The following is a 14,096-nucleotide window of genomic DNA, read 5'->3' as shown; positions in this document are numbered from 1 at the left end:
TTTTATCACATCCTAATTTCTCATTTATATGAATAATTTTTATGCTCTTCTACTTCCTAACTGAAAGAAAAAAAAAGAAATAAATTGTTTTTTATATAAACCATATCATTCACCATTTTTTATGTCAAATAACACATTTGACACAATGATCTTGTGGTTTTCAAATATGGGATTTAGAGTAGGCACGTGTTATCACCTTACAATTAAAAAGTACTTATTAGAGAAAATATCACTTATATACAGAATGCAATATTTGATTAAAAAATAATTATGCTACTAAATAGAGTTGATTACTAGTGGCCTAGATGGCAGAGAGCTTCATATTTTACAAGCATATGAAAATTTGGGGTACTGATTAAAACATTAAAGTTTTCAGTATTACAAAGTAAATGTAAGTTGGGTGAATATTAGAATAAAAAAAAATCTGAATCAAGAACAAATGATAAAGGCATATAATTAGCTAAAAATTGACAAAAAAATGTATTTCAGGTACTATGTGAATGTAGATAATAGAGATATGAAAAACATTCCCTTTTACTTCAGAAAGTTATGTTATTAACAATATTATAAATGTGTTTAACTGAATTTGATAGCCATATTAATGAGATTTATAATGTTAATAAAAATTAAAACATACATCTTATTGTAATTGTTCTTATCAGAGAAGAGAACTATATAATGTGGAGTTAATAGAATATAAATATAGAGGACAGAAAGCTAGAATTTTAACCTGACTTTGTATTTACTCCATATTCCTTCTGATCTCTAGATTTTTTATCTGCATAATGGAGATTACTGAAATATTTAAGAAAATTTTAGTCCATTTAGTTTGTCTTAGTCACTTTCTGTTAAGAGAATACAGACTTGGATGAAGTATAATGCAAACAGAGGATGTCAATTTTTAGGTTGTGAGATACTCAAATCAAAAAGCATGGATTTTACAGTATCTTTCACATTTAGATGGATAACCTAGATTGTTGGCAAAAATGAATGTGGAGGGGCACCTGGGTGGAGCAGTTGGTTAAGTGTCCAACTTTTGGTTTCAGCTCAGGTCATGATCTCAGGGTCCTGGGATCAAGCACCACATGGGGCTCTACGCTTAGCGTGGAGTCTATTTAAGATTCTCTATCCCTCTCTCTCTGCCCCTCCCACTCATGCTGTCTCTCTCTCTCTCAAATAAATAAATAAATCATTAAAAAATTAGTGTGGAAAAAAACTCATGTGTTTCTAAGATAAACTGTGTTGTCACTACTGACTGTATGATTAATGAGAAATGCTATACTTCACCTAACTGTCTTTTAGGCAAAATAATATGATACAGGTATGGCTTTTGGCTTAAATTTGAATGTTAAGCGCAACTTATTTTTTCCTGTGCCATGTGGATTGTCTTTGATTGTCAAAAGATAATTTAGTTGGAAAGATTTATGAGTTTAAGATAGAAGTTTACCTGTAAGCACTGTAAAACATGTTGGTTCTTTGTCAAATGTGTGCATTGAAATCAACTGAAGAACTGAAACAAAATGAACATCTTTCATCTTGGTGGTCCATATTTGAACAACTTCCAAGTGGAATAACTTGGAAATGACTGCCCCATACTTTAAAAAATTTCATCATTCAGGAGGACCTGCCTCTTACAGATGAATGATATATTTGAAGCTTTGCATACAATGATCTAGAAACTTTAGGAGGGAAAGACTTATATCACTCTTCTGTGTGATACACTTCAAGTATCTATAGCAAACTCCAGTTATTGATGTTGCAAATTGGTTCTAAAAGTGTCTCTTCACTTTTTCAAATTGATGAAGCACTCAAGCCTCAGGTTCTTGAAAATTATTTGAAGGAAAACTCAGCTCTCATCCATTTTGTCTGCAGGATGAATTAAGGCAATGTTTCCTCTATGTCATGATTGAAAATCCTCTTTGTGGGCTTGTGCTATTATGACTTTGTGAAAAGCCCTCATAGAAGGGTTTTAGGAATTCCTTTGGTTTAGTTTTAAGGATAACTTCTAGAAAAATACTTTGGAAAATTGTAATATATAATATCTCTTTGCTTACTTCAAAAGAAGTGAGTAGATTATATGGATCATTATCTCTTTATTTCCATCTGTACACAGTGATGGAATTCGTTCCTCCATTTCTAGCTATGAAGACAAAGCACTTTACAAAGCTTGAAATATGAATGCCTAGGCCCTCAATTGTGCCTTATTTTCCACATTATTGTATTGGCCAGCCAGTGGCAAGCAGCTTGACACACATAAGGATTAATATAAAATGAATAAAGTAAACAAATAGTAAGAATTAAATATATTACAATCTGTAACATATGCATTTCTTACCTTAGCTGAATTTTAATGGATATACATAATTTATTTGAAGATTTAAGTGGCATCAAGGAAATAAAGAAAACACCACTCATTTAGTTTTTAACAGGGAAGACTCATATGAACAATAAGTTTTATCTTCAATATTGAGAGGACACTCTAAGCAAGTTTTGTCTAAATTTATAGTCCATCTCCCCTTTCTTGGCTCAAGTCTTGATACTTGCCTTCTAATTATCCACTCTCTTTTCCTTACTTTTCGATTTCTCTGCAATTCCATTTCTCTTTAATTTCCTCTTCTAGTCACCTAACATTTTCTATTATCCTTCATATTCATTCAGTGGTCCTTTAATTGCCATTTATTATGTAAGCTCATCAGGAAATTGAGGAAACTAGTAATTTTTTACAATCTAAAAAAGCCTCTTGCTGAGTTACATCTGAGCTGTTTTCTCTTGTTATGTGAGTGAATCTAACTTTTCTTTCTTGTCGAAAGCACTTCTCTTAAAAAGAAATTAATTTTACCTTTGTGCAAGCTAGCATTTTGGAAATGAATTATTTCCCTACCTATAGTGATGATGTATTCGGATATATAAATAAAATACAGAATATGAAAAGAAGGTATATATTTGTGTATATATATATGATATTTTATATACACATTTTTGTGGGTGCATAAACAAAGTGTTTACAACAACATAGGATCTCTTAGCACACAATATTCAAATATATCATTTAGTATTCATTATTAGTTCACTACCTCTATATTGTGTTCTGTTCAGAAAGATGAGAAATGTTTATGAAAAACTGATGAATAAGTGGAATTTCTCAAAAGAAATACATGGGTTATTTATTGAGAATAGAGGTATAATTATTGGATGAATTTGGTATTTAATTCATCAAATACTTTTATTCACAAAGTAAGGAATAACTTATAGAGACATATAAATACAGATTATATGTATAACTTAAAAAACACTGTAAAATATGTTGGTTCTTTGTCAAATGTGTGCATTGAAATCAACTGAAGAACTGAAACAAAATGAACATCTTTCATCTTGGTTAAATCTAATTCAGTATGAGTTTGTCTCAGAATGATTGCAAATATTGCATTTTATCAGACTTTATCAGGGAGTCCGTTGCATTTCACTAGCCTACTACCATTGACTCTAAGAAATATCATGAGCTCAACTATGGAACACCAAGATTTCTGTTTTTACTCCCCACACACTTGGGGTCTCTTCTATAAAAGAAAACAGTTGTTACATGCTATACCTACTATCACTGCTATTATGAACAAATGCAATATTAGACATGAAAAAAACTATATGAGCTAAGGAAATACTATATAAATTACACTGTTATTTAAGCAAGTTCAAAATGGATATTGTTGGGGCGCCTGGGTGGCTCAGTTGGTTGAGCAACTGCCTTCGGCTCAGGTCATGATCCTGGAGTCCCTGGATCGAGTCCCGCATCGGGCTCCCTGCTCGGCAGGGAGTCTGCTTCTCCCTCTGACCCTCCCCCCTCTCATGTGCTCTCTCTCTCTCTCTCTCATTCTCTCTCTCTCAAATAAATAGATAAAATCTTTAAAAAAAATGCATATTGTTTCATATATATATTTTATTGTCAACATATGTAGAGGATCACACTTGAATGAATATTATGGATATTTTGATGTGTTATCTACAGTAGTCATAAATCATTTAGCTGATAACAGCATGAGCAATGATAAATTCAGAATTGACTGTGGCTCTAACAGGTGGTATGATAGTTGTGTTCAGAAGCAATGAATATTACATTTTTTTATATTCTTAAATGTAAATTGAAATTACATGTAAAAAGATATCCTTGCAAATAAATTATCTCTAACATTATTATTACTTGAACACTATGGGTGCCTATAAAAGAAATTAGAATTCCACTGAGAAAACAGTGCCATATATTCTGTACCTGTCAACCTTTAACTGCTGAGGTCTGCAAAAGCTAAGAAACTAACAACACAACTGTTGAAAACATCAGAAATTATTTGAGGCTCAGTGCAAATCATCAGACTGAGTTTTCTTCTAACACATATTGGACCCTTCCTTATGCACTACCTCTCCTTTTCTGACTTTGGAGAATGTGCATTTTGGTCCACTTCTCATGTACCCCGTGTGGGCTTAATAATCTGACATAAGGTCATATATTTTTGTTGTCATGTAGAAACCTATATTAGCCTCCCCCTAGTAAATGACAATTAGCTCCTGGCAGAGCATTAATGCCCCAAAGTTCAGGTATGAACATGAATGTGCTGGTTGGATATAAGATATTCTGACCTGGTATTACACACATTTCACGAAGTGTAGACACTTTTATGGATTAGGTGACAGTAAATACATGAATAAAAACATAAATGAAATGTATTTTATGGCTTATGTTACTTTTCAAGAAATATATATATATATATATATATATATATATATATATATATATATATCAGTTAATAGCTTTAAAATTTGATCTCTGGTTGGAATGCAAATACACATTTAATGTATTAAAGGATACACTTTCTTTTTGACAGCGCCAACACCCACTTCCTTCAAAAGCAAAATTTTCACCAAATACCTCTAACATTGAAAATAGAAAAATAAAATAATGTGATTTTTAAAAAAGATTTTATTTATTTATTTGAGAGATAGAGCGCAAGCAAGAGAACATAAGTGGGGGGGCAGCAGAGGGAGAGGGAGAAGCAGACTTCCCACTGAGCAGGGAGTCTAACGTGGGGCTCCATCCCAGGACCGTGAAATCATGACCTGAGCTGAAGGCAGCCGCTTAACCCACTGAGCCACCCAGGTGTCCCTAAAATATATATATATATATATATATATATCTTAAATTCAATTTTTTCTTGCCCCACCTGTATTTCTCCATAGTTATTTTAAAATAGTAATCATAAATATGAGTAAAAATTTTATTAATGTTAATGTTAATTAATAATAATAATAATATTAATGTTAATTTTATTAATGTTTTTATTAATGTAATTTTATTAATGTTTTGTTTGGGTATTTATTTTACAAACTTTTTCTTCTCACCTTCTATATCCATTATTTCTCCCATTTCTTATCTGTTTCTGGACATTCTTTCTTCCTTTCTCTGCATCTTAAAATGTGATTCATTGTATCTTGAGGGCAAATTTGTTTTTGCAACAATATATCTCCATTTTCATAATGAAAATCAATTTGAAAGTGTAGCATATTATGTTAAAATTTCCTCTATAGTTTATTCTCATGATATTGAAAGGGTTTTGTTACTAAAACACTTTCCAGAAATTCAATTAAAAACCTTTAATCATTCTATTACGTTTTGTCAGCTGCTGGAAAAAAGAATCTAATGCATAGGGATCAGGAAAAAGCGATCATATTGGAATTTATTTAGATATTGGTATTTTATTATTCTGCTAAGGGTGCCAAAACAAAATACTACAGAATAGCTGGCTTAAACAACAGAAATTTATTTTCTCACAGTCCTAGAGTTTGGAAATCCCAGACCAAGGTGTCCATACCTTTGGTTTCTTCAGAGTCATTTCTCCTTCTCTTGATGATGGCTGCCTTATCCTAGTGTACTCACATGTTTTAGGTGTTGTCTTTGTTCTAATCTCAGCTTCTTATAACACCAGTCATACTGGGTTAGCGTCTACCTATTTGACCTCCTTTTACTTTAATACCTGTTTAAAGGCCTTATCTTCGAGGGGGTTAGGGCTTCAACATATGACTTTTGAAGGGAAACAATTCAGCCTGTAACATTTACATTCATAAATATAAACAGGTATTACCCAAACTTTAGCTACTATGATTTTAAATATATATTAATTATTTAAAACTGTGATATCAGATAGTGGAAAACGTATCTTAATAATAGTAATCATCTCTTAAGGTCGTAGATTGTATTTTGTTCCCTAATTTGTCATTGACTTCTATCAGTTTTTCTGACGTATGTGAAATGTTCAGTAAATGGTGGTTGAATATATGGCTGATGGTAGAATACACGAATGAATGAATGTATGAATTAATGAATCATCATGAGCCAACAAATGACAAATACAGAAATTGTATGAATTTTAGAATGCTATTACAATAAATGAACTGATAAGTATACTTACGGTGTAATAATAAATCTATCAATAAATGTTAGGAGTATTTTAACCTTTCTACTAATAAAAGCCTGGTTCAAATGTATTCCCTTCAGGAATAAGTCAGTCCTGCTCTGATTATTATATTATTACTGCACTAACTCAGCACTTGTGAATTGAGCTTGAGCCATATGTTTGCTCACATCTGTTGGTATGCTACTTAAAGAAATACTGAAATCTAAATGTGGTTATGTTTTGTCTGTGCAAATTAATTTGTATGATCATCAAGGCCAGAGGCTGCACTTTTTATTTCCCCCATATAACACCTAAATAGGTTTTCTATACACAGTGGAAACCCGATAAATTTTGTGCTAACTAATGCATCACCCATTCATGAGCCCCCAGTTGATATTTTTTGTCTTTTGCTGCCTGCAAGTTGAAGTGTACATTTCAATTAGAGCTCCACTTACTGAAAAGACAGATTTGTCACAGAAACCAGAGTAAGCAATTTGTCATGTGGTTTTCATGAAGCCATAAAACAGTGTTTCAAACTCAAAGTGATATTTGGGGATTACTATGCCATATCCTGAAATTCATAAAATGAAATATACGTATGCATAACAGATGAAGTGCATTTCAAAAATGAAAATGATTGCGGTACACAGAGTTTGTAAATCAATTTGTGAAGCACTTCAGGATGAAAGGCACTCTACAATAAATATAGGTTGTGCAAGGATGCATATTTGTTACATAAATACAATCTTCTCTGCTTAGAAGTTTTTTAACCCCACAACAATATCCAAGACAAATTTTAAAACCTTTTCCTTTGATGTAATTTGAACACATTTTTTGAAAGGAAATAATTCTTGATATGACAAGACACTGATTTTCTCCTGACTTTTGTTTCTGGTTTCACATCACATAACCATGATTTGACTAAACTAGGCTCCTTATCCCCAGAGTTTCTTCTTATCAAGTACTGATTTTTATTTTCTGACTTGTAACTTAGACCCCCATGGTTGACTTCACCTCAACAAGTATTTTTTATTATCACTGTTAGACATGTAAAGAAGGCAAATAGAATTATTAGTATTTATATATATATATAATACATATGTATACATACTATATATATGCATATGTACACCCTCATACATATACATCAAAATCTAAAAATTGAAAGTAACTCTTATGTTTATAATTAACTGTTTATATTTAAAAGTACAAACATTTCTTAGCAATAATTTCTCCAGCAATTGGCTATAAAACTTTTTCATAAAGAAGTACTGAATGATATTATGTGTAATATTTCAAGTAGCTACATAGTTCTTGCTCAGTAAAATGTTCCATTAGAGTATTTAGAGATTACTAACAAAATACATACATCCAAGATAATGCAAAGTATATTATACATGTTATTTTTTCCCAATGAAATGACCAAATATTTATAAAAAGCAATGTGAAATGCAATGGACACTCCTATACACACTGATTTGATAACCCATTATGATATTTTGCTGTAATTTTCCCTGAACCACTTATAGGTCATAAGAATATCCATGGTAAAATATATGAACATAAATAAATCACCAGGAAATTATGACAGATTCTCAAAATCAGACCTAACAATTGAAAACTAATTTTCAACATTGTTCAGTGCCCAGTGAATATTTGACTGTCCCTGATTATCCCCCAATATATTTTTTTCTTTTTTTTAATTTTCAAGCAGGCTGCAATCAAAGACAACACTTTTCATTTGATTATCTATTGATTATATTAAAATTCAATATACATTCATGCTAGAAACTCTCAACAAAGTAATAATAGAAGGAAACTTCCTCAATCTTACAAAAAGTGCCTGCAAAATATCTACAGCTAACACCATACTTAATTATGAAAGGCTAAATGCTTTCCATCTAAGATCTGCAATAAGACAAAAATGTCCTCTATCACCACTCCTATGCAACATTGTAACGGAACGCCTTGCTGGTACAATAAAGCATACATAAACAAGTGGGATGCAGATTAGAAAGAAAAATAAAACAGTCCTTATTTGAAACTGACATGATTGCCCAAATAGAAAATGCCAAAGAATCTGCAAAACAACAATAACAAACTCCTAGAACACAAAAGTGAGTTTAGGTCCTAGGGAAAAAGTTAATATAAAGCATTCAATCATATACCTATAAGCCATTAATAAACAATTAGAATCAAATTTAAAAAATATAATAGCATAAAAAATGAAAATTATTTAAAATATAATAAATTTGATGCAAGATCTGTATGTAGAAACTAAAAATATTATTGATAGAAATAAAATATCTAAATAAGTGGAGAGATGAGCCATTTTCATGGATAGGAAGTTTCAATATTTTTAGTATGTCACTTTTCCACAATTTTAATGCCATCCTATTCAAAATGCTAGCAAAATTTTTGTAGATATAAACAACTTGATATTTGAATGTTAAAGTATCGTTCAATTGCTTGTCTAAAAATATCATTCAATTGCTCATCCAAATCCTATTTTGTTATGACATGTGATCCCTTTAAATTCTGAACTATGTTGTTGTTTTTTTTCTGTATTTTTGAAGTGGAAACATAGGTCATTAATTTTAGACCTTATTTTCAAATATACATTTGTAATGATACACGTTTCTTTCAAAGGAACAGTTTTGTATCCCTTCCAATGATCTTCATATGTGTATATATTTGTTAAATATTATTCAAGTGAAATATATCCTTTGTGATTTATCTTATACCAATGGATTACATAGAAATGTGTTGTATAATTTCAATATATTTGTAGTGTTTCTGGATATATTTTGGTTATCAATTTGTAATTTCATTCCAATGTGGTCCAAGATAATGCTCTATATAATTTTAGTCCTTTTAAATTAAGTGAGACTTGTTTAATGGTCCATCCAGAATATGACCTATCTTTGGGAATTTAGAATATAAAGTAGAAAAAAATGTGTAATCTTCTTTTTTTTGGTACAGAATTTAAAAATATGTCAAATGGTGTTGGTGATTAATAATGTAATAATACCTAATAATTATAATTAGTAATTATAATTAGATCTTCCACAAGTATATTGATTATTTTTGTTTAGTTGTTATGAGATGCTTCAAATCTTCTATTTAGACTGTGGAATTCTCTATTGCTCTTTTTAGTTTTATCAATTTTTGCTTTCTGTATTTTGATACCTTATTATTAGTTGTTTATTTTTTTAAAGATTTTATTTATTTATTTGAGAGAGAGAGAGAGAGCACATGAGAGGGGGGAGGGTCAGAGGGAGAAGCAGACTCCCTGCCGAGCAGGGAGCCCAATGAGGGACTCGATCCTGGGACTCCAGGATCATGACCTGAGCCGAAGGCAGTCACTTAACCAACTGAGCCACCCAGGTGCCCTATTAGTTGTTTATTTATGACTGTAATGCTCTACTGATAAATAGGCTCTTATCATTATTGCATGCCCTCCTTATTTGTGGCAATTTCATTGATGTCTATTATAATTGGATTAATATATTCACCTTGACTTTCTCATGCTTATGGTTTACATGGTGTAATTTTTTTTCTATCTATTTAATTTAAACCCAATTGTGTATTTATATTTAAAGTGTATTTTTAGTAAAAAGTTCTAGTTAGATCTTATTTATTTATCCATGCTGATTACCTTTGATTTTTTTTTTTTAAATATTATTTATTTATTTATTTGACAGAGCACAAGTAGGCAGAGCGGCAGGCAGAGGGAGAGGGAGCCCGACATGGGGCTCGATCCCAGGACCCTGGGATCATGACCTGAGCCGAAGGCAGGCGCTTAACCGACTGAGCCACCCTGGCGCCCCTACCTTTGATTTTTAATTTGAATATTTAGACCATTAACATTTAGTGTAATTGTTGATATTGTTAGATTTCACTCTGTTAGTGTTTATTTCCTCTCAGTACACATATTTGTTTGTTTCTTTGTTTTCCCTTTCCTGTATTCTTTTGGACTATTGTTTTAGAATTCCATTTATAATCATTAACTGGAGTTTTTTAGTTATGCTTCTTATTAAATTTTTAGTGGCTGCTGTAGATATTACAATATACATATTCAAATGTTCACAGTGAATTCAAAGTTAATATTCTACCCCTTCACTTAAACATAGGAAAACCTGCAGGGCGCCTGGGTGGCTCAGTTGGTTAAGCGACTGCCTTCGGCTCAGGTCATGATCCTGGAGTCTTGGGATCGAGTCCCACATTGGGCTCCCTGCTCAGCGGGGAGTCTGCTTCTCCCTCTGATCCTCCCCCTCTCATGCTCTCTGTCTCCCATTCTCTCTCTCAGATAAATAAATAAAATCTTAAAAAAAAATAGGAAAACCTGCAATCTTATATGTGTTCTTACTTAATTCACCTAAGCTTTATATTATAATTATAAAATGTATTACTTCTATATATATAGTAAGCACACAAATCAATATTATTTTTGCTTTAAAAAGTAATAATGCATTTTAATCAAGTTAAAGGAAGATATATTTTATATTTATCTGTATATTTGCCATTTCTAATATTTATTTATTTTGGAAATCTGAGTAACCTTTGATATTATTTTCCTTTCCTTTCCATGAAGAATCTTCTTTGGTATATTTTTTAAAGCAAGTCTGATACTGGAAAATTGACTTTCTTTCTGTTATCTGAAATTTATTTATTATACCTTCATTTTAAGAGAACTACATCTTGGGTGTATGGATATATAATTATGGATTGATTTTTTTGTTTTGGTTTGATTTTTGGTTTTGGTGTTATGATTGTTTGGTTTTTGCATTTTAAGTATGATGTGTCAATCAATTCTGGCCTCTAGTGTTTCTGATGAGTAGTCCTCGGTCTAAGACATTCTTTTCTGCCAGTATTTAATGGATTGTTTTGTCTCTGGCTGCCTTCAAAGTTATCTCTTTATTTTTGGTTTACAACAGTTTGACTATGGTGTGTACATGTGTGACTTTCTCCATATTTATTATATTTGGATTTAATTGATCTTCTTTTACTTCTAAATTTATGTATTTCATATAATTTTTAATATTATTATACACACCTGAAGCTAGGTCCATGGAGTTTTTTTTTTACTTTTTTTACAAAATCTTAGATGCTGTGTTTTTCAGTTTATTTTTTGTTTTGTTTTGTTCTTTTTTATGTTTTCAATTTTGTGGTAAGCTTTTTTTAATATTTTAAATTTATTGTCTTGTAGTTCCAACATTTAAGTGATCTCAGGGCTGTTCACTATTAACTGCTATTTTTTTTCCCTTGTGTATGGGTCAAATTATCCTTGTTCTTTTTACTTTGGGTAATTTTGGATTGCTTCCTGGATATTGTGAACATTATTTTGTGGGTACTCTGGATTTTGTCGTGCTATTCTAAAGGTGTTTATGCTTTGTCTTAGCAGGTAGTTAGTTTGGTGTGATTCTAACTAGGAACTGTCACACCTGCAGTGGGTTGCAGCACAATTCTTCATTTAATCAGCCTCCTGTTGTCTCAGATATATGTAGTTCAGGGGCCATTCCAAGACTAGTTTGAAATTTATACACCATATATAGAGCTGCCGTTCCTCTGAATGTCTCCTTTATGGATTTGCCTCTCACTCTTCTGTGACCCTTGTGCCTTGGATTTCTTTCCTTAGACTTTCCAGTGAGAAAGACAGAATCTTCCTATCAGTTTACTTTCTCACATCATGAATATAGATGATCTATAGATAAAGCCACACACACACACACACACACACACACACAAGAAAAAAGGAAAGGGGGGAAAAAAACAACCTTAAACTATCCTCCCTCAGCCCTCAGCAGTTTTGTTTTGTTTTTAATCTCAAGTCCTTTTCAAATCTCCTTATTTTTATTTACCCGTTAGGGATTTTAGACATTTTAAAAAGTATTTCCTGTACTCCATAGTTATTTTTCATCTGTTTGTAGGTCAGGTTGTAGAAGCTTATTTCTTTATACCCAAATTGCAATTCAAACAATAATGTCTTAAATCAGATAGTCATCAAAGGACTCTTTATTGAGAGTACGAACTGCAGCAGCCAGAGTCATGACAGGGCAGGGGTTTAGAAACTTTCTTCCCCTCTTTGACCAAGCTTTTGTGAAAGGGGTGCAACTGAAACTGTAACAAAAGGAGGTATTTTGTTTCAGAAAAATCTCAAGGAAAAGTGTTGCAAGCAACAGTAGTAGTTCTTGGATTGGGTTATAAAGGAAAGGGTGGAGAAATTCAACCAGTTTGTATGAAAGTTGAAGATAAAGTTCTTCTCCCAAAATATGGAGGCACCAAATTAGTTCTAGATACAAGGATTATTTCTTATTTAGAGATGGTGACATTCTCAGAAAGTATGTAGACTGAAATCATTATTAAAATGGCATGAAGTGAAGCTGCCCATTCCAGTGAAGTTGTGAAATCTTTCATCATGTAAATAATTTTCATGTCTCTCTTTTATAATGAACTATTGGTATCCAAACAAACAAAAAAAGGACTCTCTATCGTCACTTTGTAATAACAGTTTCCAAACTCTAGTGATTTTTCAAAACCAATAACAATGTGATCGTTGCTAAGAAAATAATATATGTATTTTTAAATAGACTCATCAACTTTGGGAAAAACACTCAGGAGAGAACATTGGACAAGATAATATCTCCTATGTATTGTGATTTAAAAACCAGTGTGTCCATTTTATATTTAGAAACACAGAACTTTTTCCTGAAATTTGCCATCAGTTAAAAAATAAAAGTCTTCTATGACTAGTTATTAAAGCTGGTTAAGATAGTTGATTAATTTAATTTTAATTAATTTTGAATGGTAGCTTATGTTAAAAGATTACTCCATACAAACTACTTAGACTCAAATTTCAATCTACTTTAAAAGTACCTGGACAGGGAGGGGAAAAGATGGTGGAAGGGTAGGGGACCCTATTCCAGCTAGTCCCTGGAATTGAGCTGGATATCTACAAGACTACTCTGAACACCCACGAAATCAGCCTGAGATGTAAGAAGATAGATCTGGAACTCTACAAACAGAATATCGCAGGCAGCTGGTTTCAAGGCATGAAGTGGGGAGTTGTAATTCCGCAGGCAGATATCAGAAGATAAACGGCAGGGGGAGGGAGCTGTGGAGATCCTACACCGCCAGTGAATGATAGCCTCCCACGCTGGGGACCGGGCACAGACTCTGCAGACAGGTAGTGACAGGGAAAGGACTTTAGGGCAGCCCCCTGGACTGAAACTGGTGTGGCGGGTGCGTGTGCGAACTGGGAGTGGCTGGCAGTTTTACAAGCACAAAGGGCAGAGACTTGCCATGACCTGGAGGCGAGGACTGAGAGTGCTGCTGAGGGGCACACAACCCAGGACACTGCAGTTTATAGCAGCACAGACAGAAATGGAGATAGTGCGGCCTGGAGAGCTCACTAAAGAATAGACTGTGATCTCTCTGCTTTGAGGCAGAGGGTTGGAAACGATCTCTTCTGCTCTGACTCTCAGAAGAGACACGGAAAACCGACAGGGAAAGCCACTAGAGAACAAAAGCCCCCCAAAAGTGGGGCTTTTGAGCCTATCCCCCGCCACAGGGGGCAGGGCACTCTGCCCAAACAGGGTTGCCTGAGTAACAGCATGGCAGGCCCCTCCCTCAGAAGACAGGCTGGGAGAATAAGGG

General features: G+C 32.9%; 1 pseudogene; it reads left to right on the top strand.

Moving 5' to 3' along the window:
- Nucleotides 1-12,488: 12,488 nt before the first annotated feature.
- LOC116643664 lies at nt 12,489-12,794 on the top strand (annotated as a pseudogene).
- Nucleotides 12,795-14,096: the final 1,302 nt, after the last annotated feature.

This window comes from Phoca vitulina, unplaced genomic scaffold (assembly GCF_004348235.1).
Source record: "Phoca vitulina isolate PV1807 unplaced genomic scaffold, GSC_HSeal_1.0 scaffold27, whole genome shotgun sequence".
Lineage (NCBI taxonomy): Eukaryota > Metazoa > Chordata > Mammalia > Carnivora > Phocidae > Phoca > Phoca vitulina.
The sequence above is the reverse complement of the archived record's forward strand: the minus strand, read 5'-3'. Positions and strand labels throughout refer to the sequence as shown.